Source organism: Lathyrus oleraceus, chromosome 2 (genome assembly GCF_024323335.1).
Source record: "Lathyrus oleraceus cultivar Zhongwan6 chromosome 2, CAAS_Psat_ZW6_1.0, whole genome shotgun sequence".
NCBI lineage: Eukaryota > Viridiplantae > Streptophyta > Magnoliopsida > Fabales > Fabaceae > Lathyrus > Lathyrus oleraceus.
Window position 1 is genome coordinate 473,187,029 of NC_066580.1, and position 24,267 is coordinate 473,211,295.

The 24,267-nt window shown below is 34.7% G+C and overlaps 1 pseudogene; it reads left to right on the forward strand.

The window, feature by feature from the left end:
• Nucleotides 1-406: 406 nt before the first annotated feature.
• On the forward strand, nt 407-2,620 carry LOC127121550 (transcription factor bHLH18-like; annotated as a pseudogene).
• The last annotated feature ends 21,647 nt before the right edge of the window (nt 2,621-24,267 follow it).

The window sequence follows — 24,267 nt, forward strand, 5'->3', positions numbered from 1 at the left end:
TAATTTATTTATTTGAATAATTGAGAATTTTCGCAAGCTACTAAGCCAATAATGCAAAAACGTATACAAATAAACCAATAATGCAAAAACGTATACAATAGCATGAATAAGAGAATACTATAACATTGAGACAAGATATATCTTAGATCTCATTAATCCACCATAAAACTTCAATCTTAAATTTCTTAAAAGGACGTGTTAAAACTTCTCAAAAGGAGAGTAAGATGACCATAGAACCCATAGTTTGACTAAATTTAATAACGAGTAAAAGGGTATCAGCCGTAATGGAAACAGTAGGGATCCATTTTCACACGTGTATAATTTTAGCCATCACATTCTCTCAAGCGTGTATGGTCAGGTCACTCTCTCTATATATAAAACAGAAAACTCACAACTATGCACTTCTCACCTTACCATTTTTGGGAAAATTAATATTATCTTCTCTCTTATTCTCTCTTCTTCATCCACTTGTCTCTTCTATTTTCAAGGTAAGCTTCCTATTTTCTCAATCTTCTTTTCCTTCCATATGTCAGAGAGACTCTCTTTAAAGTTTGAATTTTCCCTTCAATTCTAAGATTTCAAGTTCTTTTTTCACTATTTCAGTGCATACTCTATACCAAATCAAATCAAATTTTTAGGAACAAAACTGTGAAGATGATGAAAGTTGTGCCCCCCATCTATGTGCCTGAACTTGTAAGCATACATGTTATCTATCTATCAAATTAGTCTATCTTTAAATTCATATATTTTTTTGCATATAGATAGATATAGATATATGAAAAAAACTTACTCTTATATTGATTACTTTTGAATAGGGATTTGAGGATCTCAGTTTCTTTCACCAATACCCTATGGATTCTCTTTCATCTCCATTTGACAACTTTGGATTTAACTTTGACAACAACTACGAAACTACACCAAATTGTTTACCAGTTGAAACTCATCCTGATGATCACTACGTTGCTCAAACAAGACCAACCAAGAAGATCAAAACTTTAAGTGACACTAAACAAACCAATGATCACTTGATACCCTCAAACCCTAAACCTTCTTCTTATTCATAACCTCAACTCATTTCTTTTGAGAACTTCAATGCAACACCAGTTTCTTCTCAGCAATTTTACAACCATCATTATTCTGATGTAAAGCCTAAACTCGAGAAACCGTGTAGTGAAAACAAAGATTTTGCCTCAAACTATGATAACCGAACGAATCAGGCGAGGAACACTACTCAAGCAAAAGAACATGTATTGGCTGAAAGAAAACGAAGAGAAAAGCTTACAAGAAGTTTCATTGCTCTTTCTGCCGTCCTTCCCGGCCTCAAGAAGGTATGATCTTAAGTAATCTCTGAGATACAAATTGAGTTTGTTTTTGTTTTTATTGAGAAAGAGATTAAATTTGGACATCCTAATTTAACCTAGTTAGTGAGTAAACACAAATAATATTTAACCTAATTAAGTTAAACCAAACAAGCAATATACATATAAGCATTGAATTATATTTTATTCAAATATTTATGAAATTATAACATGTGTAGATGGATAAGGCTTCTGTGTTGGGAGATGCAATAAAGTATATGAAACAACTACAAACACGTTTGCATACACTAGAGGCACAAGCTGAAGAAGACAACAAAAAAACTGGATCTGCAATTCAAGTGAAGAGATCTGTTGTCTTCTCCACTGATAATAATCATGATGATGATGATGACAGCAACTCCAACAACCAGACACTTCCTGAAATCGAAGTAAGAGTTTCAAGAAAAGATGTACTCATCAAAATTCAATGCGACAAACACAATGGACGTGCCTCAACCTCCACGGTACTCGGAAAATTAGAAACCCTAAATCTCACCGTCCAAAGTAGTAACTTATTGCCCTTTGGAAACAACATTGTTGATCTAACTATTGTTGCTAAGGTACATAAATATTTAATATATCAGATTAATGGCTAAACTAAGATGATGATAACATAATAGTTAATTAATTATGTTGCAGATGAACGAGGAAAACTGTGTGACAGCAAAGGATCTCCTAGGAAGCATACGACAGGCATTAATCGTCCATAATAATTAACAAGTTGAAGGATTAATATTACTTAATCTACATCAATAAGTTTATTCAACAACTATTTTTTATCACAGTGCTTTCAATCTTTTTTTTCCTTGCTGAGGATTCTGGAGTATAACATACATGAAGGAAAGTCCTGCGGTTGAAGAATCTGATATCTATTTTCAAATTTTCACATGTATGATTCATTTGTTTCCCAAGGGTTGTTTTGTTGTGTTCGAGGTCGGTGTGTGGAATTCCAACAGATGGTGCCAAAGTGTTTTTCTTCTGTTGTGTTATTTTTTTTCATAGTTGACTTGACTGATTAACTATGTTAATTCCACACATGTGTAATTCTTCATTTTTTAATCATTCTTGGGATGGTTTTTTTAGAAGGTTTGACATATTGTATAGACCTCTTTCTTCCATCTTACATGTTGTGAAAAGGTTCTGGTTTGATAGAAACTGTGCCAACCACTTCGTTTTTTTCATATTGTTTTTTTGTTGTTTTGTGATTACTTATTTTGTATAAAATCTTATGATTATAGTCTTGATATCGAATTGCTATTATTTTATACTGTTTGATCTCCTTCCAACAAACTCTATCTCTCTCTAGATCTATTTGTATATTATATGTAACAAAATACATTCTTGTAGAAGCGTCACTTTATAGAGACATTTGTAACCTATTTAAGATTATAAGATTATGTATATTATATTTGCTATTTGAAAAAGTATTTGTTTAATTTTATTTATTAAAAGAAAACAATATTCAAGTTATGAAATTTGTCCAAATTTTAGTAAGAGAGTGGTTGGTGGATGAAATTTTCTTCCCATCCTAAAACTGGTTTCTCATAAAATCTGGTGGCTATTTCTCTTCTCACCCTAAATGGGAGGTGAAACCTCATGTTGTGAGGCTTGCTTGAAGATCTGGTCTGTGCATGGTTCTTGAAGGCATAAGAGCACCGAGAATGACAAGTAATCCATTCGATAAACTTTGGAAGGCAGATAAAGGGGGGTTTGAAAGGTGTTGCATTGGTGGTGGAGGGGTGTTTCATTTCTTGGATCATTATCGAATTAAGTGTATGATTGGTTTGTCTTATTCTGTGTGAGGAAGGTTGGGGTCAGAAGACTAGGTTCTATCATGGTGTCTAGGTGGGGACTAACCCTTTGTGTGTTCCTTTTGAGAGACTATTGTTGATCTCAAAGTAGATGTCTCAGTTGGTGGGTTTCTTGGGTGCTTGATTACATGATGTTTGGATATGGAATTTCAAATGGATATGATTTTTTCGAGTATGGGAGGAAGGAAGATCCCTTTGAGGCTTTGCTTGCTCTTATCACAAATATTGTTAGACATAATAAGGTAGATTCTTGGATTTGGAAGTTTGGCCTGAGTGAGGGATTTTCAGTTGATTCGACTTATGATAGCCTTTGGTTCTATAAGGGCCCAAGCAAGATAGGTCTAAGAGGGTGGTGAAGGGGTTGTCTAAGGTTTGGAGAGTTGGGTCCCATCTAAAGTAGTGGTGTTTTCTTGGAAATTGATTCAAATAGGTTGTCGATTAGGGAGAATCTTCTTAGGCGTCAAATAATGTCGAGTCCTAACACTACTACAAAAATCATATATCACTACAGTCGAGAAAAGGGTTTCACCATGGTTGGTTATCCGTGGTAACTAAGGGTGTGATAAAAAATACGCTACTTTTCACCTCGAGGCTAAGGTCGGCGACACGGTACTGGATAATGCGCTATATTTTACCACAGTTGGAACTTCCAACTGTGATGAAATGTCAATCAACCCTCTTTTCCCCGCGGGTGGAGCTTTCAACCGTTGTTAAATGTCATTCAGCCCACTTTTCCGTACGGTTGGAAGTTTCAACCGTGGGGAAAAGTCAATCACCTAACGTTTCACCACGGTTGAGAGTTTCAATCGTGGTAAAAAATGCAGTCTGCTCAAATTTTCATCTTTGCCACAAGCTTTGGCTAACAACATCACAACATAGAATATAAAATATTTCTAACACAATAACAACAACAACAAGAGTAACAACATCAACAACAATAAAATCAATAGAATAATTAAACACTAAATCTCAACAATAACAACAACAACAATAACAAAAATCAAAATCAATATAATTGTTAAACATTAAATGTCAACAACAGGAACAATGACAACAACAACAACAACGACAACAACAACGACAACGACAACGATAACGACAACGACAACGACAACGACAATGACAATGACAACAACAACAACAAAACTAAATCAATAGAATCGATAAATATTAAATATCAACAACAACAAAAATCAATAAAATCTTTAAACATTAAATCTTAATAACAACAATAAAATTAAATTTTTTACCTAACACAATAACAACAACTAACATTGCTTAGTTGAACCCATGTTTTCCTTGCCTTGTCCGAGTTGGAGAAGAGATGATGAAGTTCTAAAATTCGTTAATGGAAGTAATTATGTTTTCAAGTTTCGTTTAAGAAAGAAATGATCTTTTCGAGTTTGGTTTAGTGGAGAAATAGAGTTTCATAAATGGAAGATGAAGTTTGGAGACAGAAAATGAAGTTAACCTATGTTCGTCTAGGGTAAATATGAATTAATGCAGAGCGATATATATATATATATATATATATATATTGAAAAAATAAAATTAGGCGGCCTTTCACCATATTGGAATTCTCAACCGTTGAAAAATGTATTTATTTTTAATATAAAAATAAAAAATGGAAAGATGTCATTTTTCTCCACGGTTGAAACTCCAACCATGATGAAAAGCGGCTTAAAAGTAAATAAATAAACAAAATTGTTGGTGCAGCGATTCAAACACATGTTTAGTGCAGTTTTTCCCCGTGGAGAAATATGGCTTAAAAATGAATAAAAAACAAAATTGTTGGTGTTAGGATTCAAAGCGTGTCCCTGAGGGACTTTTCCCCATGGTTGAAAACATTGATTGTGGGGAAAATTGACTTTCATGGTAACCGGTTACACAGTTTAAAATTTGAATTTTTCTTAACGTTACAATTAATGTAACCGGTTAACACAATTTGGGTAACCAGTTACTACTGGGAATTTTTGTAGAAAAATTGCAACTTTTCATGTTTTTAATTCATGCTTCTTCTCTATGAACCATGGCATCCATTGGTTGTTTGCACTTGTTTAAAGAGGTTCATATAAGGATATTTAAACTAAAAATTTTCAGATTGCAAATCACCTCCTTAAAAAATTAATTTTCACAATCTTTCTTTGTTTACTATTTTCAAAGATAAGTGTCCAAAATTCATATGCATCATTTGAACACTTCTATAAACATTGTGAGATTGATTATTTCAAAAGGAGAAGATCAATCCTTTGATTGATGTGCAGATATTTCCAGATTATTCAAACTTCCATTTAAATTATACACTTGTTGTTCTTCACATCTTAATTTTTCCAGCATTAGTGGAATTAAGATAGTGAGTGTTTTATCCTTACTTGTTTGATAGTAAGAGGTGCATAGGAGAGGATTGTTCTCTTATCACTAAGAAGGTTTCCTTGTTGTTTAGAAACAAGAGAGTCACTTTGAGAGGATTGTTCTCATAAGTGGACTTTGTTGGAAATCCAAGAGTTTGTTATTTGTGGTCTTTGTTGGTCATTGTACAAGTCCAAACAAATAGTGAAAATCTCTTTCTTGTTGGAAAGGGGACTGGATGTACCTTCGGATTGTGAAGGGAACCAGGATAAATCTCTGTGTCATTATTTTTCTGCACTTTACCACTCTCCTAAACACCATTATAAACCAGAAAAAAAATCCTTACAACAAGAAATTTTCAAGGTTTCTAACTCACCCCCCCTCTTAGACTGATTTCAGACTTACAATTGGCATCAGAGCAGGTTATAGGTAACCTGTTCTTAGACGATCCAAAATGGCTTCTGCAAATAATAATCTAGTCTTCAGAGATGGTGGTAGCAATAACAAGCCTCCACTATTCTGTGGTGAATACTTTGACTTCTGGAAAATTCGGATGAAGGCTCATTTAGAAGAACAAGGAGAAGACATATGGGATGCTGTCCAAAATGGTCCTTTTGTTCCTACAACGGTTGTTAACGGCGTTGGTTCATCAAAGCCTAAAACTTCATGGGATGATGATGATAAGAAGAAGGTCCTCTATGATAAAAAGGCAATAAATCTTCTTCAAAGTGCACTCAGCATGGATGAATTCTTTCGCATTTCGGCATGCACAACGGCAAAACAAATATGGGATACCTTGGTAGAAAGTCATGAAGGAACTGCCGAAGTTAAAAGATCAAGATTAAATACCTTGAGTCAAGAATACGAGTTATTCAGAATGCAGCCCGGAGAATCCATCCTTGACTTGCTGGAAAGATTTGTGCACTTGACAAATCATCTAAAAGCTCTAGGTAAGACTTTAAGTAATGATGAATTGAATCTTAAAGTGCTTAGATCTTTAACCAGGGAATGGCAACCAAAAGTGACGGCAATATCAGAAAAGAAAAGTCTATCCACAATGACTTCCGCTACATTGTTTGGAAAACTTCAAGAATATGAGACGGAACTTGGAAGACTTAAAAAACATGAGAATCAAGATAAGAAGTCCAAAAGCATCGCTCTGAAAGTTGACTCCAAAGATGTTGAGAAAGAAGACAATCCGGAGGAGGATGAAAACTTCTTGTTACTTGTTAAAAGGCTAGGCAAATTTTTCGATAAGAATGACAAACCTTCCTTCTATGCGAAAAGAAAGAAACACTTCAAGAAAAGAGAAGTTTCCACTTCAATGCAAGAGGTAACATGTTATGAATGTGTTAAGCAAGGTCACATAAAACCAGATTGTCTTCAACTACCTAAGAAAAGTGGATTCAAAAGCAAGAAGGAGAACAAGTACAAAAAGGCTTATGTCGCATGGGAAGATAACGAAATAAGCTCGTCATCCGACTCGGATAGTGATGAAAGTGCAAACCTAGCATTAATGGCCTCACACCATTCCGATGATGAAGTAAATGAGGTTAGTAATGATTTTTCGCTTTTTGATAATGATGTGCAAGGTGCCATAGATGAATTATTAAATGAATGCAAAATTTTGTATAAAACTATATCATCTCAAAAGAAACAAATCTCAGTTTTGGAAGAGAAAATTGAGAAAATGGAAAAAGGTTTTGAAGTTGAAAAAGAAAAGATGATTAGTGATCAAAAACAAAATTTTGTATGCAATAAATGTGAGTCACTTTCTTTTTAAATTGTCCAACTAAAAAGAGTTCTTGAAAGATACGAAAAAGGACAAATTGGATTGGAGGGTGTACTTAGCCAACAAAGATATTCAAATGATAAAAGTGGGCTTGGTTACTCAAAGTTTTCAAAACCAAGCTCAAACAAGACAATCTTTGTTAAGGCAAGTGACCAACCAATCCAAGAGAAAGTGAACAAACCTAAAATAGTTCATCATTATCCCAAAAAGAAAAACCTTGTTAAGAAGAAGTCTTATCCTTCTAGGTATAGAAGTAATTTTGAACTAACATGCTTTTATTCTGGTATTAAAGGCCATACACCTAATGCTTGCTATATTAGAAACTTTAGTGTTGCTAATGGGCATTACGTATGGGTAAAGAAAGACACTAATTATGAAGGACCCAAAGCAACTTGGGTACCTAACAAAACTTAATCTATTTTGTAGGCTTGCTTGGAATCCACATCAAACTTATGGTATCTCGATAGTGGGTGTTCCAAGCATACACTACGCCAAAAATGACTTTTAACAGCGCATCTTAGACAGCGCTTTTAAAAGAAAGCGCTGTCTAAGGTTAAAATTAAAATAAAACACGGAAAATGTTCCAAAAAAATAATGAAAGTGTTGTCTAAGGGGGGGTCTTAGACAACGCTTTCTAAAAGCGCTGTCTAAGACCCCCCCTTAGACAGCGCTTTTAGAAAGCGCTTTTAAATATAGACCTTAGTCAGCGCTTTTGATAAAGCGCTGTCTAAAGTCTTTAAATTAAAAAAAAAATTAAAACCAAAAGCGCTGCCTAAGGGGGGGTTTAGAAAGCGCTTTTGGAAAGCGCTGTCTAAGGCATACCTTAGAAAGCGCTTTCCACAAAAGCGCTGTCTAAGGTCTAATTAAAATAAAATTTCAGACTCCATTTCAATTTTCGTTCTCTGTTCTTTTGTTTTCTCTCCTGCGAACGTTGAAACCCTATCAGCGAAAACCATAACAGCGAACACGAATACACTTCCATTTTTCGATTTCAATCATTGAACGTGTTTGAAGAATCGTACGTGTCTCAATATTTGGGTGTTTCTACTGTTCTTCATTTCTTGCGGTATGTTCTTCAACATTTGGGTGAAGAATCGTTGAAACCCTTCGTTTTTCGTTTCTACTGTTCTTCATTTCTTGCGGTATGTTCTTCAATATTTCTTCATTTCTTCGTTTCTACTGTATAATCTTGTTGAGAATGTTGAGAATGTTTATAATCTTGTTGAGAATGTTTATAATCTTGCGGTAGTTTACTAATGTTGAGAATGTGCATAATCTTGTTGACTGAGTTTAGTGTATTATTCTTGTTGAAGTTGTTTTGATTCATAAAAACTGAGTTTAGAAGTTGACAATAGAAAAATGTTGATGTTTGTAAGGAAAACAATAAGGTACATTGTTGTTGTTATGTTTGATTAGAAAACTGAGTTTGTAAAAACTGAGTTCATAAGGTACATTGTTGTTGTTATGTTTGATAAGTAATAATGTTGATAATAGAAAAATGTTGATAATAGAATAATGTTGATAAGAGAAAAATAATGGAAGAAAAAGTTTGATCAATTCATCCGTACGCATTGCTAAGAAACAAGTGATTAATATTCCAACAAAGAAAAGAAAGAGATGTTAGTGACTTAGGTAAATTATCCATGGTTTCTTTATATTTTTTTTTCAATTGTTTTGATTATAAGTTATATGTGATAATGCATGATTTCATTATATTTTTGTTTTCAATTGCTTTGATTATAAGTTATATCTGATAATGCATGATTTCTTTATTTTTTTGTTTTCAATTGCTTTGATTATAAGTTATATTTGATATTTGATGGTTTCCTTGGTTTATTACAGGTTAGACATGGCTGATGACCAACATGAGGAAGTTAGTAAAAAAGTATCCGCGAAAGAAGAAATTCGAAGAGGCATCACAGTAATGAGAAGGGTGGTCCAAGGAAGATCTCGAGGCATCATACTAGATGTCTATTGGAACAACCAGGGACAGCTTATAGAACCTAATGGGCATACCTTAACTAGTTTTATCGGTGCACTAGTAAGGAATGAAATTCCCATTACATGTGATGATTGGAGAAACAAAGAGCTGAATGAGTCCAAAGAAAAAATTTGGAGTGAGATAAAGGTACAATCATTTGGCCCTTAATTATACGGTATCAATTATGTTTTTTCAATTACCGATACTAACTATCAATCTGTATGTTTTTCTTAGCGATGTTTTAACATCGAAGAAGAAAGAAGAGGTTTTTGTATGAAATTGGCCGGAAAGCTTCTAAGAGGGTTTCAGACATTTTTATCATCCAAGTTCCTTAACGATGCGGATGGTAATTTTGTGGACGCGGAGCTTCCTAAAAAATATGAAAGTTTGATATCGGCTGAAGAATGGGAAGCTTTCAAATCCAAAAGACAAGACTCGGTTTTTCAAAGAATAAGTGCTACAAATCGGGAAAGAGCATCAAGTCCCGCATATCCGTACCGAAAAGGACGTGTCGGATATGGACGCTTAGAACAATCCATGGTAAGTATTTATAAATTGCAATAACAAATTTGTTCATCATATATTAGTTTTATCTGATCAAATTGTATGACTTAATGTGTAGCTGCAGAAGGAGGAAAGTTCATAAACATCTCTTCCTGCACATGTTTTGTGGAAGGAAGCCCGTGTGGGCAAATCTGGAGTTCCTCAAGAAGAAGTTTTACACGTATACCAGAAATGTGTAAGTATAACATTTTTTCATTAGTTGAATAACATTTTTATACACAAATATTTGACAAGTATACGGTATTCATCTGATTTTTCAGGAGGAGCTATCTCAGTCTTTATCTCCCGATGATACTAAGGGCATACTTAGTCGGGCATTAGATGTCCCTGAGTATTCTGGTCGGTTGAGGGGTAAGGGATTTGGAGTCACTCCGACCTCCCTGAGTATTAAAAAAGGAAAGGCTCCTAGTAATCGGGAGCTTCATGCAAGATTGGAAGCCATGCAAGCTGAGCTTGATGCATTGAGGAGAGAAAGAGAGGCTAGCGCCTCAACAGTATACAGAGATGCTTCGGACAAAGACAGTATCAACTGTACCTTTCAGCCGAACATTCCAGAGGTAATTACATATAATTGTCTTAAATTGAACTATTTGCTTAAATTATGTATTTGACATATATACACATTAACGATTTCTTGTTATTATTGGTTTTAGGGCATTTCCCATTGTCAGCTGTATTTGTCGTCACCATACTATCGGATGGTTGGCAAGGGAAAAGTGCATAACGTTAGCGGAGTATTACTCCACACTAGAGAGCTCCCTGCTGGATGTTTGAAGGTATCAGTTGATATTGCAGTTGAGCCGAATGCAGCATTACCATATCCTAGCGATGATTCGGATGCAACAACGGTGCACGAAGCAGTAGGTTCGTTTGTTGCATGGCCGACAAACCTCATATGCGTAGGATATGAGGTATGCTTAAAACTTATGTTAACTTTAATGTGTATATTCAAAGTTTAAAATTTATGCTTAAAATTTTACTTACATATTTTCCTTGGTTATGTTAAATAGACTCCCACAAAATCCAAATCAAAAGATAATGCGATTCCACGGCATACCGAGTCCACGGTTTCAAGAAAAGAGGTAATATACAATTATATGACATATATTCATGGAAGTTGTTACATTCTTAATTTGATCTAACTATTTATATGACATGTAGCTTCAAGAAAATGAGGTTAGCAATGCCTCCGCACAACAAAAAAGGAGGTTAGCAACGCCTCCGCACGGGTAAAAAGTTCTGGTGCTAAGAAGACCGTAGCTAGGAAAAAACCTACCACCAAGTATAGGTCGTGCCTCAGGACATTTCTAGAGATGACCGATATACCGACCAGAGGTGTTCGGACTTTACATATGGAGGTAGGGATTTTCGGCTTTGATTACGACCAAATGATTGGTAATGAAGACTTCATGCAAGTTTTTAGTCATGAAGAAATCGGCGTCACCGTTGTCAATACATATATTAGGTAAATCCGGTCTACTTTGTTTTATTAATTAAACAACTTATGTTAATGATGTTTACTTTATGTTAATCCGGTTTACTTTATGTTTCAAAAGAGGTGTTAATGATGTTTTTATATTAGGTTTTTGTAAGACAAATTGATGCGCCCCAATGGTTTGGACGTGTCATTCGGATTCTTAGCACCCGCGACCGTCAACTTAGGTTTAATCTTAAGTAGACCGGATACCGTGACGGAGTACGTTCTTCGGATCCTCATGGACAATAAAGATGCGGAGAAGTTGTTTTTTATACCGTTTAATACCGGGTTAGCATTTCATTCTAAATTCATCTATTATAATTATTTTCCAAGTTACCATCTAACATTTGCCTAATCATTACAGTGGACATTGGTTGTTGCTCGCAATCAATCCTATCCGAGAATTGTGTATTATCTTGACTCGTTAGGAAATGATTGGACAACATACCCGGATATGAAGGTCCTAATTGACACGTAAGTGAGAATGTTCAAAATTTTTCTTAGTTTATGTGAATTGTTCTAATTGCTTCATTTTATTTTATTAGCGTCCTACAAGCTTTTCGGGCCCAACGAGATATCCAAACCTCAAGGAGGGGCGCCAACTCCATTACATGGATTAAAGTGGCGGTATATTTTTAATTACCACATTTTTTATTATATTAGTGATGACACTTGATAAACTTAGGATTTATAATCCATATTTTTTTTCATATGTAGTGTCCTCAACAACGTAATCAAATAGATTGCGGGTATTTCATGTTGAGGTTTATGCGAGATACTCTTGCTTTGGGCCGATTAAAGATTCCCACCGATGTATGTATTTCTAACTTATGAGTTATTTTTATATTTACACATATCTCATATAATTAAATAGTTGGAATTAATTCAAAATATGTTATATTATTATGTAGTACTTTGAGGAATTCAAGTGTGCATTTTATACAAAGGATCAAGTGGACGAAATCAAAGAGGAGTGGTGTCAATTCATGATAGAGCTCAATGTTTGTTCATAAATTTGTGTAATTAATGTGTACATTTGTAGTATATGTAATGACTTGTAAATGTGTACATAAATTTGTATATATTTTGATACATTTAAGGCAAAATTGGTTTGAATTGGTATATATATATATTTGTTAGCCAAAATTGGTAGAAAAAAGGCCAAAATGGCATATATAAAATGTGATAATTGTCTGTCAAAATCTGGTTGAAAACAGGTAGAAATTCTGGTTTATAAACCTGGAAAAAATGTGGTTTAAAACAAAAGCTTCAAAAATTTTCGTATACCTTAGACAGCGCTTTTGTAAAAAGCGCTGTCTAAGGGGGGGATTAGAAAGCGCTTTAGGCAAAAGCGCTGTCTAAGGGGGGGCTTAGACAGCGCTTTTTGAAAAGCGCTGTCTAAGGTATACCTAAAAAAAATTAAAATAGGAGGGTCTTAGAAAGCGCTTTTGGCCAAAGCGCTGTCTAAGGGGGTGGGCTTAGACAGCGCTTTTCAAAAGCGCTGTCTAAGGTATACCTAAAAAAATTAAAATAAGAGGGTCTTATAAAGCGCTTTTGGCCAAAGCGCTGTCTAAGGGGGGGGGGGGGGGCTTAGACAGCACTTTTAAGATTTAAAAAAGCGCTGTCTAAACCTTTAGCAGCGGAGGTTTAGACAGCGCTTTAAAGCACTGTCTAAGGCTAAAAAAAGCGTTGTCTAAGGTCTTGTTTGTTGTAGTGATATGACGGGAGACATCAACAAATTTTCAAATCTAAAGCTTAAAGCCAAGGGTTTTGTTACATATGGAGATAACAACAAAGGAAAGATTCTTGGCAAAGGCATTGTTGGTGCACCACCTTTCACATCAATTGAAGATGTTCTTTATGTCGAAGGACTAAAGCACAATCTTCTTAGTATTAGCCAACTATGTGACAAGGGCTTCAAGATCAAGTTCACTAAAGATGAGTGCTTGATAGAAGACGAAGTCACACATGAGGTTAAACTAAAAGGTAAACGCCTTAACAATATTTTTATGATTTCCCTTAATGACTTGTCTTTGAAGGTAAAGTGTCTCATGGCAAACAACAACGATTCATGGCTTTGGCACAAAAGATTCGCACATATTCATATGGAACATTTGAATAAGTTGATCAAGCATGAGCTCGTCATTGGTTTGCCCAAGATGAAGTTTATCAAAGATAGACTATGTGATGCGTGCCAAAAGGGGAAACAACATAAATCAACTTTCAAATCCAAAAATGTAGTGACCACTTCAAGGCCATTACAACTGCTGCACATGGACTTATTCGGTCCATCAAGAACAAAGAGCTTTAGAGGTAATATTTATGCCTTAGTCATTGTTGATGATTTCTCTAGATACACTTGGACTCTCTTTTTAGTGCAGAAAAATGACGCATTCAAAGCATTTAAGAAGTATGCAAAGCAAATCCAAAATGAGAAGTCACTAACCATTGCCTCCATAAGAAGCGACCATGGTGGAGAATTCCAAAATGCTTCCTTTGAAGAATTTTGCGATGAATATGGAATCTCTCACAACTTCTCGACACCAAGGACTCCTCAACAAAATGGAGTGGTGGAGAGAAAGAATAGGTCTCTCATTGAGCTTGCAAGAACAATGCTTAGCGACTCCAATCTTCCAAAATACTTTTGGGCGGATGCGGTAAGCACGACATGCTTTGTAAGTAATCGAGTCAATATTAGACCTATCTTGAAGAAAACTCCTTATGAACTTTTCAAGGGAAGAAAACCGAACATAGCCTACTTTCATATCTTCAGATACAAATGCTTTGTCCTCAATAATGACAAAGATAATATCGGTAAGTTCGATGAAAAATCCGCCGAAGGTATATTTCTTGGTTATTCTCTCTTTAGCAAAGCTTATAGGATTTATAACAAAAGAACTTTAACTATTGAGGAATCTATACATGTATCATTTGATGAAACTAACCCCTCCAAGGAGGATATTATTGTTGATAATGATGATGATTTAGTAGATATTCCTCAAGATATAGATTTCATATCCGGTAATGAAAATCAACCAGGACACCATGAAGAACAAGATCCACAAGACGCAAACATCAATGATCTACCTAAAGAATGGAGAACTCATAGAGACCATCCAATCGACAAGATTATTTGTGACATTAGTCAAGGAGTCTCAACAAGATTGAATTTAAAGGATGCTTGCTTAAACATGGCTTTTGTCTCTCAAATTGAACCTTCCAAAGTTGATGAAGCCTTAGGAGACGACCAATGGATCATTGCTATGCAAGAAGAACTCAATCAATTTGAAAGAAATCAAGTTTGGGAACTTGTTCCGAGACCTAGCAATAAACACATCATTGGAACTCGATGGGTCTTCAAAACCAAACTTGACGAAAATGGCATCATTTTTCGTAACAAAGCAAGGCTGGTCGCACAAGGCTACAACCAAGAAGAAGGAATTGATTTCGAAGAAACATTCGCTCTGGTAGCAAGGTTAGAAGTTATACGCCTTTTACTTGCTTATGCTTGCTCACTAAACTTTCAGCTTTTTCAAATGGATGTCAAAAGCGCATTCCTTAATGGCTACATCAACGAAGAAGTTTACGTAAAGCAACCCCCGGGCTTTGAAGATTTCAAGAATCCCTCACATGTTTTCAAGCTAAGAAAGGCTCTTTATGGATTGAAACAAGCGCCTAGGGCTTGGTATGATCGACTTAGCAACTTTCTTTGTGAAAAAGGTTTTGAAAAAGGCAAGGTTCACAAAACTCTCTTCATCAAAAGAATCAAGAACAACACATTGTTGGTACAAGTATACGTTGATGATATCATATTCGGATCAACAAACAAAGATATGTGTGAAGAATTCTCCTCAATGATGCAAGGAGAATTCGAGATGTCCATGATGGGTAAAATGAATTATTTTCTCGGTTTACAAATCAAGCAACTAGATGATAGTATCTTCATAAATCAATCCAAGTATTGCAAAGAACTCTTGAAAAGATTCGACATGGATAGTTGCAAGCAAATGTCTACCCCTATGGGATCTGGAACATTTGTTGATCAAGACGAATCCGGTACTTCAATTGATATCACCAAATATCGAGGTATGATTGGTTCCTTGTTGTATTTGACGGCAAGTCGTCCTGACGTAATGTTTATTGTATGTCTTTGTGCTCGTTTTCAAGCTAATCCAAAGGAATCACATCTCACTGCCGTCAAACGAATCATGAAGTATCTCAAGGGAACGACAAATGTTGGCCTATGGTATCCTAAAGGTAGTGTGTGCAATTTAATTGGTTACTCTGACGCGGATTATGCAGGATGTAAAACAGATAGGAAAAGCACGAGTGGAACATGTCACATTTTCGGAAATGCACTAGTTTCATGGGCATGCAAGAAACAAGTGTGTGTTGCTCTGAGTACAGCCGAAGCAGAATATATAGCAGCAGACAGCTCTTGTGCTCAGATACTCTGGCTAAAGCAACAACTTCGAGATTTCGGAATAGATCTCAGATGTATTCCGCTAAGATATGACAACACAAGTGCCATCAACATTATGAAAAATCCAGTCATGCACTGAAGAACGAAGCATATCGACATCCGTCATCACTTCCTTCGTGACCACGTGCTCAAAGGGGATGTTGAAGTTACATTTGTGGATACTCATAACCAACTGGCTGACATTTTCACCAAGTCTCTCGCAAAGGAACCGTTTTACAAAATTCGAAGAGAGCTTGGAATATTGGATGAAGGTGACATATAAACTCGTCATAACCTGTCTTATGATGAACCAGGGCAAAGGTACGCAAAAAGATTATTAGCTTACCAAAGAATAGAAAAAATGGTGTTTTGAACTCTTAATTGCTACTTTTTTACAAAATTTTCAATAAGTAACCGGTTACCACATCCTTGTTAACCGGTTAACCAGTAGCAAATTTGAATTCTGGGGCATTTTTTCTATCAGGTAACTGGTTACCACATTTCTGTTAACCGGTTAACCAGTAGCGTTTCTGACTTCTGTGTTACTTTTTGTTTAACGTAACCGCTTACCACATTTCCTGTAACCGGTTACCTCGCTGCTGTTCTGTGTTTTTTGAAAAATAAATTTCATTTTTTTTAATTCATATCTTTTAAATATTATGGCTCTTAATTATATGATGTTTTGTATGCTTTTTATATGCATGATCTCCAAACTGTTAATATGTCTTGTTCCATCCTTTTCGATAATGACAAAGGGGGAGAAAAGATTCTCTAGCATATATTGTATGTATCTAACAAACTTGCAGGAACTCAAAATTTCAAAGTCTCCAAATAAATCAAGAATTTAGGGGGAGCATTATCATAGGGGGAGCAAACGTGTTAGAACATCAAGTTCGATGACTCTTTCAAGAATCGCCTTTTGAATCGGGTTGTCATCATAAAAAGGGGGAGAATGTGAAGACATGACTTCTCGAGTATTTTGATGAAGACAACAATGTATGTATAGGATCAATCATCAAAGAATGGACCAAGACTTCAATAGAGCAAATTCACACAAAGTTTCAATCATACATAGCTCAAAGTCGCTCGAGAAATTGATCACAAAGGTATTGGAATTTAACCTTAGTTAATGTTTATATATAAAGTGTTCAATTGATTGTTGCATGCATAATATGATATGGACACTTAGAATTTATTTCAAAATGGTTACAACTTTTAAAAAAGTTCTCAATTTTTCCTTTTTTCAATAGTGGTAACCGATTAACACTTTTGGGGTAACCGGTTAACCCGAAACAAAATTCAATTTCTGTGCAGATTTTGTTAGCATGTAACCGGTTAACACTTTCATGGTAACCGGTTACACAGTTTAAAATTTGAATTTTTCTTAACGTTACAATTAATGTAACCGGTTAACACAATTTGGGTAACCGGTTACTACTGGGAATTTTTGTAGAAAAATTGCAACTTTTCATGTTTTCAATTCATGCTTCTTTTCTATGAACCATGACATCCATTGGTTGTTTGCACCTGTTTAAAGAGGTTCATAGAAGGATATTTAAACTAAAAATTTTCAGATTTCAAATCACCTCCTTAAAAAATTAATTATCATAATCTTTCTTTGTTTACTATTTTCAAAGATAAGTGTCCAAAATTGATATGCATCATTTGAACACTTCTATAAACATTGTGAGATTGATTATTCCAAAAGGAGAAGATCAATCCTTTGATTGATGTGCAGATATTTCCATATTATTCAAACTTCCATTTAAATTATACACTTGTTGTTCTTCACATCTTAATTTTTCCAGCATTAGTGGAATTAAGATAGTGAGTGTTTTATCCTTACTTGTTTGATAGTAAGAGGTGCATATGAGAGGATTGTTCTCTTATCACTAAGAAGGTTTCCTTGTTGTTTAGAAACAAGAGAGTCACTTTGAGATGATTGTTCTCATAAGTGGACTTTGTTGGAAATCCAAGAGTTTGTTCTTGGTGGTCTTTGTTGGTCATTGTACAAGTCCAAACAAATAGTGGAAATCTCTTTCTTGTTGGAAAGGGGACTGGATGTACCTTCGGATTGTGAAGGGAACCAGGATAAATCTCCGTGTCATTATTTTTCTGCACTTTACCACTCTCCTAAACACCATTATAAACCAGAAATCCTTACAACAAGAAAATTTCAAGGTGTCTAATTCACCCCCCCCCCCCCCCCCCCCCTCTTAGACTGATTCCAGACTTACAATATAGTGTTGGGGGTGTGATATGTGTGTTGGGTAGGTGGAGACAAATGATCATTTCTTTGTTTTGTGTAAGGTATCCTCAACCATTTTGTATAGAGTTTTTAAGTGGATAGCGCGACATATGGCTTTACCTTGTTCGATTATAGAGGTTTTTGAGTTCTTCCAGGGTTTTGTGTATGTGAAACATGCATCTTTATACCTAATTTCAACTTGGAACTCTATGAACTGGAATATTTGAAAATTAAGAAACAAAATTATTTTTTGTTGTTAAAGCTTGAAGACTAGTCACTAGATGTCTTTGATAATTAGTTTGGTATGGAATTGGGTTTATACATATGCTTCAGGTTTATTCATTTATGTAGTAGTTTAGAAGCGAGACCCGCTCAAGTGGCTAGGCATTTAGGGATGTGTTAGGTGGTCAATTGCCTTCCTTTTGTTTTGCGCATGTGAATATGTCTACCTTCTTCAACTTGCTCCTACCGAAGGTCTGAGAACCAAGAGATTCAAAATAGTCTTAACAACTTTTGGGCTCGATTTGTGTTTTTCTTGTGAGGAGATTGTGGTGTTTTCGTGCTTTTCTTTTTTGTTTACATCATGACTTTTTAGCCAGGGTTGGATAGGAGTTCCTGAGAACGTGTGCTATTAGTTTTATTTGCATTCCCTTTAACCGTCGGTTATTTTATTTTTAACATATGATTCCTATTTTTCTATTAAAAGAAGTAACAATTCCACTAAATCCAAATAAACTCATATTCCATTCACTCACACTCACTAAAAAAGTTAAAATTGGCATGGCTAAAAGTGTTCGCAATGGACCAAAACCCTAGCAATGCAAGGACATCAAGGGAGCAAAGATCTCCCGTTTAAATGATCATCATGACTTTTATGTTTGGGGTAAAACCCTTAGCAACTTTGAAAGGAGTTAGTTGCGAGAGGTTAATTAAAGTGACATATTATATCAGGAGTTATACCCGTAATAAAATTGCCAGGGGTTAAACCTCTGACAAATTTCTAACAAAAACCAATGAGTTTTGAATTGACAAAACATGTGAGATATTTTAAACCTGACATTTTTCTTTAATAATTAATTATTAAATTTGAATTTTATAATTTATAAATTTTATTTTAATATTTATAATATAATTATAATAAAAGAAGTTAATAGACTAATATTTTATATAATTTGTAAAATGTAAATTATTTTTTATAATAAAAGTTGTTGAATTATAAATATCAACAACTTGTTTATATTAATACATAAATTTTGTCATTAGGGATCAAGCCCTGCGCCAATATTTTACACCCATTAAAATAGAATTTATAATACATTAATATTAAAATTTCCACATTAAAAATAAAAATATAAAATATAAATAAATATTTCAAAATTAAAATATTCAATTATTAATTGTTACATGATAAAAAAAAAAAACAATTATTCGAGTTTTCATACTCGCTCCCCTCTTATACTCCATGTCCACTAAGAACTTCATGTCCGTTAACTCTTTTATATCCATCAAAACCTCCACATCCATCGACCACTCCAAAAGTTTGATTCATTTGTGATTAAAAAAATTATGAATCCTATACAAACGTTCTTGCTCAACTCATGATGTTTCCTCAATCTCTTTTTGTTTTCTTTTCATTTCATCCATGTTTGACTTTCGTGCTCCCTATCTCTCTGCTAATTTTTTGCATAAAATTTTCCATTTCAAAGGTTATTATTGGTGGACATGACGACCCCCCTACATCTACAATTCTCATGTATAAAGTTTTATCCCATTTTTTGTAGTTGACCCCCAAACTCCTAACACTATAAAATTTGCTCTTTTATCTTCTCGCTAGTTACTCAATCTCAAATCCTAAGTGACATACTCAAATTAATATAAAAAACACCCCACCGATGAAGTTGCGTCAGAATGCATGGATAAGTAAAGTGCTAGTTGTTTATCATACTTCTCTTATACATACATAAAAAAAAGAATAAATCAAAATTCAAATAATTTATTTATATAAAAGAATTAAATGCAAACAAGAATTTACTTGTGTCATTCTTGAGCAATCATCAACATATTCGTCGGTGCTTGTTAGAGTAAAAGAGTTATGATGTTAACTGTTACCGTTACAAGCTGTTAGTTGATATTGTTAGGTGTTAGTTTTAACCTTTTTATGTTCAGTTCTATTGATTTATATTCCAACTCTGAATGCTACATCAATATAATTCATTCATTGTTTACACTTTATCTACTATCTTTCTGTTTCTGGTTTTCCACACTTCACAATAGGATGATAAACACCAAAGTACATATCTAATAGTGCTTTCGATATGAAGCTCAATAGTTAGTGGAGGTCTCCATTTTTCATTATGCTAACTAATGAAACTAATTTTAATTAATATATAATAAAAGAAAAATAACAAATGAAAATATAGTTTTAAGAAATCATGATTATAACTACCATTTGACGTGCATGTTGGAAATTACTAGTACTTCCTCTTGAGTGTATAAGATCAAGATTATGTTGCAATGAATTATCTTTCTAACAAGGGAGGTCCCAAAAAATATTTTTTTTTCCAACTTCGTCTGGTCCCGTCTCCTGAAATTATGAATGTTTTTTCATAACTTGTGAATTTGGTAGTTCTCAAAATATACACCTAACTTCTATCAGTGACGATCGAGGGGTGACCCATATGTTGCTTTTTTTCCTCCTTTTTTGAAAGTATTCTTTTCCTTCTAAACATGTGGTTTTGGGGTAAGAACATATTGTGATAGTCAAACCACAAACCTTTTGGGTAATTCAAAGTAAACACTTTTATGTCTGTTCCGTGCATTGTGGACATCTCATTTTACCATGCATCCTCCAATTATATAATATGCCGTATGTAGGAAAGTCATTAATGATCCACATCAAAGCAGCTCACAAAATAAATTTTGGTTTACAAAATATATGTCATAAGTTCATTCTCTAATTCACAACCTCTTCAAATCATCAAGTAAAGGTTGTAAACAAAAATCAAATCTAACTCTTGGATTTGACAATCTCACGATGAGACAACTCAAAAACATGTTAGGTTTTATCATGTACATCTCATGAGAGGCACTGTATGAGGTAACAAAAACTAACCAACAAGAACATGTAATTATTGATGATTATATATATATATATATATATATATATATATATATATATATATATATAGATAGATAGATAGAGAGAGAGAGAGAGAGAGAGAGAGAGAGAGAGAGAGAGAGAGAGAGAGAGAGAGAGAGAGAGAGAGAGAGAGAGAGAGAGAGAGAGAGAGAGAGAGAGAGAGAGAGAGAGAGAGAGAGAGAGAGAGAGAGTAAAACTATCCAAGCATAATCCAAGTTTGACATTTTTGTGTTCTCTAGAAAATTCGAGATGTACTCAACCAAAGTGCTTTCATACTTCATCATCAGATGGATGTCGTATCATGTCTGAAATAATTTTATTTTTATGATTCCATGTTATTTGACTTGCACTATGATTTATGCAAACATTCTCTACAATTTTAGTATTAGTGGTAGATAAAACATGGACTTCACTGTAACTCATGTTTTCTTATGATCTATGGATTTACTATGAACACATTACCTTCGACTCTGATAAAAATCACATTCCTCTAATACTTCAACATTTGTAACAAACTTATTGTAATAAAACAACATACTACCTCCAATGCAATAATTAGTCTTTTTTAATTCTAGCTTCATATTTGACATCAACCTCTTCGCATCATAATGATTTGTAGGCATGTTGTCTTTCATAGAATGTGCGTCCAACATCCTATTTTGCAAATAATTCCAAGCACATATCCCTATTATTTCAATTTGACTTGATAGCCAAGAGTTTCCTATTTTGACAAATGATTTTTTTTTTGCGCTTTCTCATTCGAATTAGCTCTTCCGCATCAAAATCTTGAAACTCATCATAAGACATGTGTCATACCCCAAAATTCACCCTACTCCGATACAACTTTCATCTGATCCATGGTCCTACTGCACATGCATGCTTTCATTATTTCATCATCATAATTTCATTGAACTTTCATAACCAAATACATATTATACAGACTCAAGGCATGGTGTTTACACCCGGGAAAAACTGGGGTTATCCGGTTGAAGTTCTAAAAAAAATTGACTGGGTAATCGATTACCCTAATCAGGGTAACCGATTACCCTGACCAAAAAATGATTTTTTGGCCATTTTGGATTGTGTAATCGATAATTCTAACCAGGGTAACCGATTACACCTGCGCAGACAGCAGAAATAGCTCTGTTTTTTACATAGAGGACCCTGTTAAGAGTCCCTCATCGGACATTATATGGCCTGAACATGTGTTTATAAGTGGGGACAATCCTCACTCTACCAACCGGTTTTGTAGGGTTGAGTTAGGCCTAACCACATTTCTTAACATGGTATCAGAGCCTGGTTTAAGATCCGGTGGGCCACCTATTATGATTTCCGCTATCGGACCACCCACCATTTATTTCCACGCTCCAGATGTCCAGTCATGGGCGTGAGGGGGTGTGTTAAGAGTCCCACATCGGACAATATATGGCCTGAACATGTGTTTATAAGTGGGGACAGTCCTCACTCTACCAACCGGTTTTGTAGGGTTGAGTTAGGCCCAATCACACATTCTTAACAGACCCTTTGGTTCACCCACTTCAACCCCTTTGCTTCCCCTATAAATAGAGCACTATCCCCACTCATTTTTCAAGCTTGAAAGTCACAAAACCTCTGCCCAAATCACCTAAGTTCCCTCTTTTCAACCTAAACCCTAACTCACCCAAACCCTCTTTTCTTCTTTGAACCACCCAACCACCATGTAAAAATCCACCATTTCCACACAACAACAACAGTAGCAAACTTCTAACCTTCACTTACATAATTATTCACCACCACCACATAAACATACTACTTTCTTACTTTCTATTTTTCTACCACAACAACCATAGCCACCCTCTTCCAAGATTTTTGCTTCATTCTCAAACCCGAACACAACAACAACCTAGTTTTGACACCACAATCTTGGGAATATTTTGGACTCAAACTCCTTGACATTTTTTGGTTTTGTTTTGTGTTTGGAAATGGGTTTTTACTCTTGGGTTGTGTTTTGAGAGATATTTGAGTCAACTTTGAGACAAGTGGGTTTTGTTGGGTTTACACCCTTTTGGGGATTTTTTGCTCTTACTACTTTTTATCCACCATTTTCAATCAAACTTTGTTTCTTGTTATCCTCTAATATTTATTGTTGACTTGTTGTTACATTTATTTGGTTGATGAGTTCTATTAGATCATGACCATGGTTGTTTAGAGTTGATTAAATCTTCAATACTTCAAACCTATTAATGGTTAATCAATAGATCATTCATGATACTTTGAGGCATTGATAGATTGCCTCTATTTCAACCATGCTTGGGTCATTTGATACACAGATGAAACCATTTCCTTTACACTGTTTCTTGTTATCATTTAATATTTATTGTTGACTTGTTGTTCACATTTATTTGGTTGATGAGATCTATTAGATCATGACTATGGTTGTTTAGAGTTGATAAAACCTTCAATGTTTCAAACCTATTAATGATTGATCAATAGATCCTTCATGATACTTTGAGGAATTGATAGGTTGCCTCTATTTCAACCATGTTTGGGTCATTTAATACATAGATGAAACCATTTTCTTTACATTAACTTGTTATTCTATTTGCTTATTGTTATTCTACTAACCACTAACCATTAACTACTAACTTCTAACATTTAAATTATTGCACTTTACTTCCTTGCAATTTATTTTATTGTTCATTTACATTCACTAACCATTATTATTGTGATATTATCATTCTTTATCTTGTGATTTACTTTTATGTCATTACCTTGTAATTTACATTCAAGTACTCATTATCATCATCATTGTACAAACTCATCATGCATGTTTATTTACTTGTTATTTATTTTATTGTCATCATTGTAGCACCTCAAATTTGCACCTCCCATTTTGTATATACATTTTCATGTTTAGGTCATTAGCATTGCATTGTCCACTGCATAGCATTGCATTGTCCATTGCCCAAGTGCAAGTCATCAGTCAAGACTGGTCAGGAGATCCAGTTGTGCAAGCAAGCAAGTGCATATCCCAAGGAAGCAAAGCCCTAGGGTTGGTTCATTGAGTTCATATGACCTAGGGATCATTTTGAAGTGGTTTGGCCAAA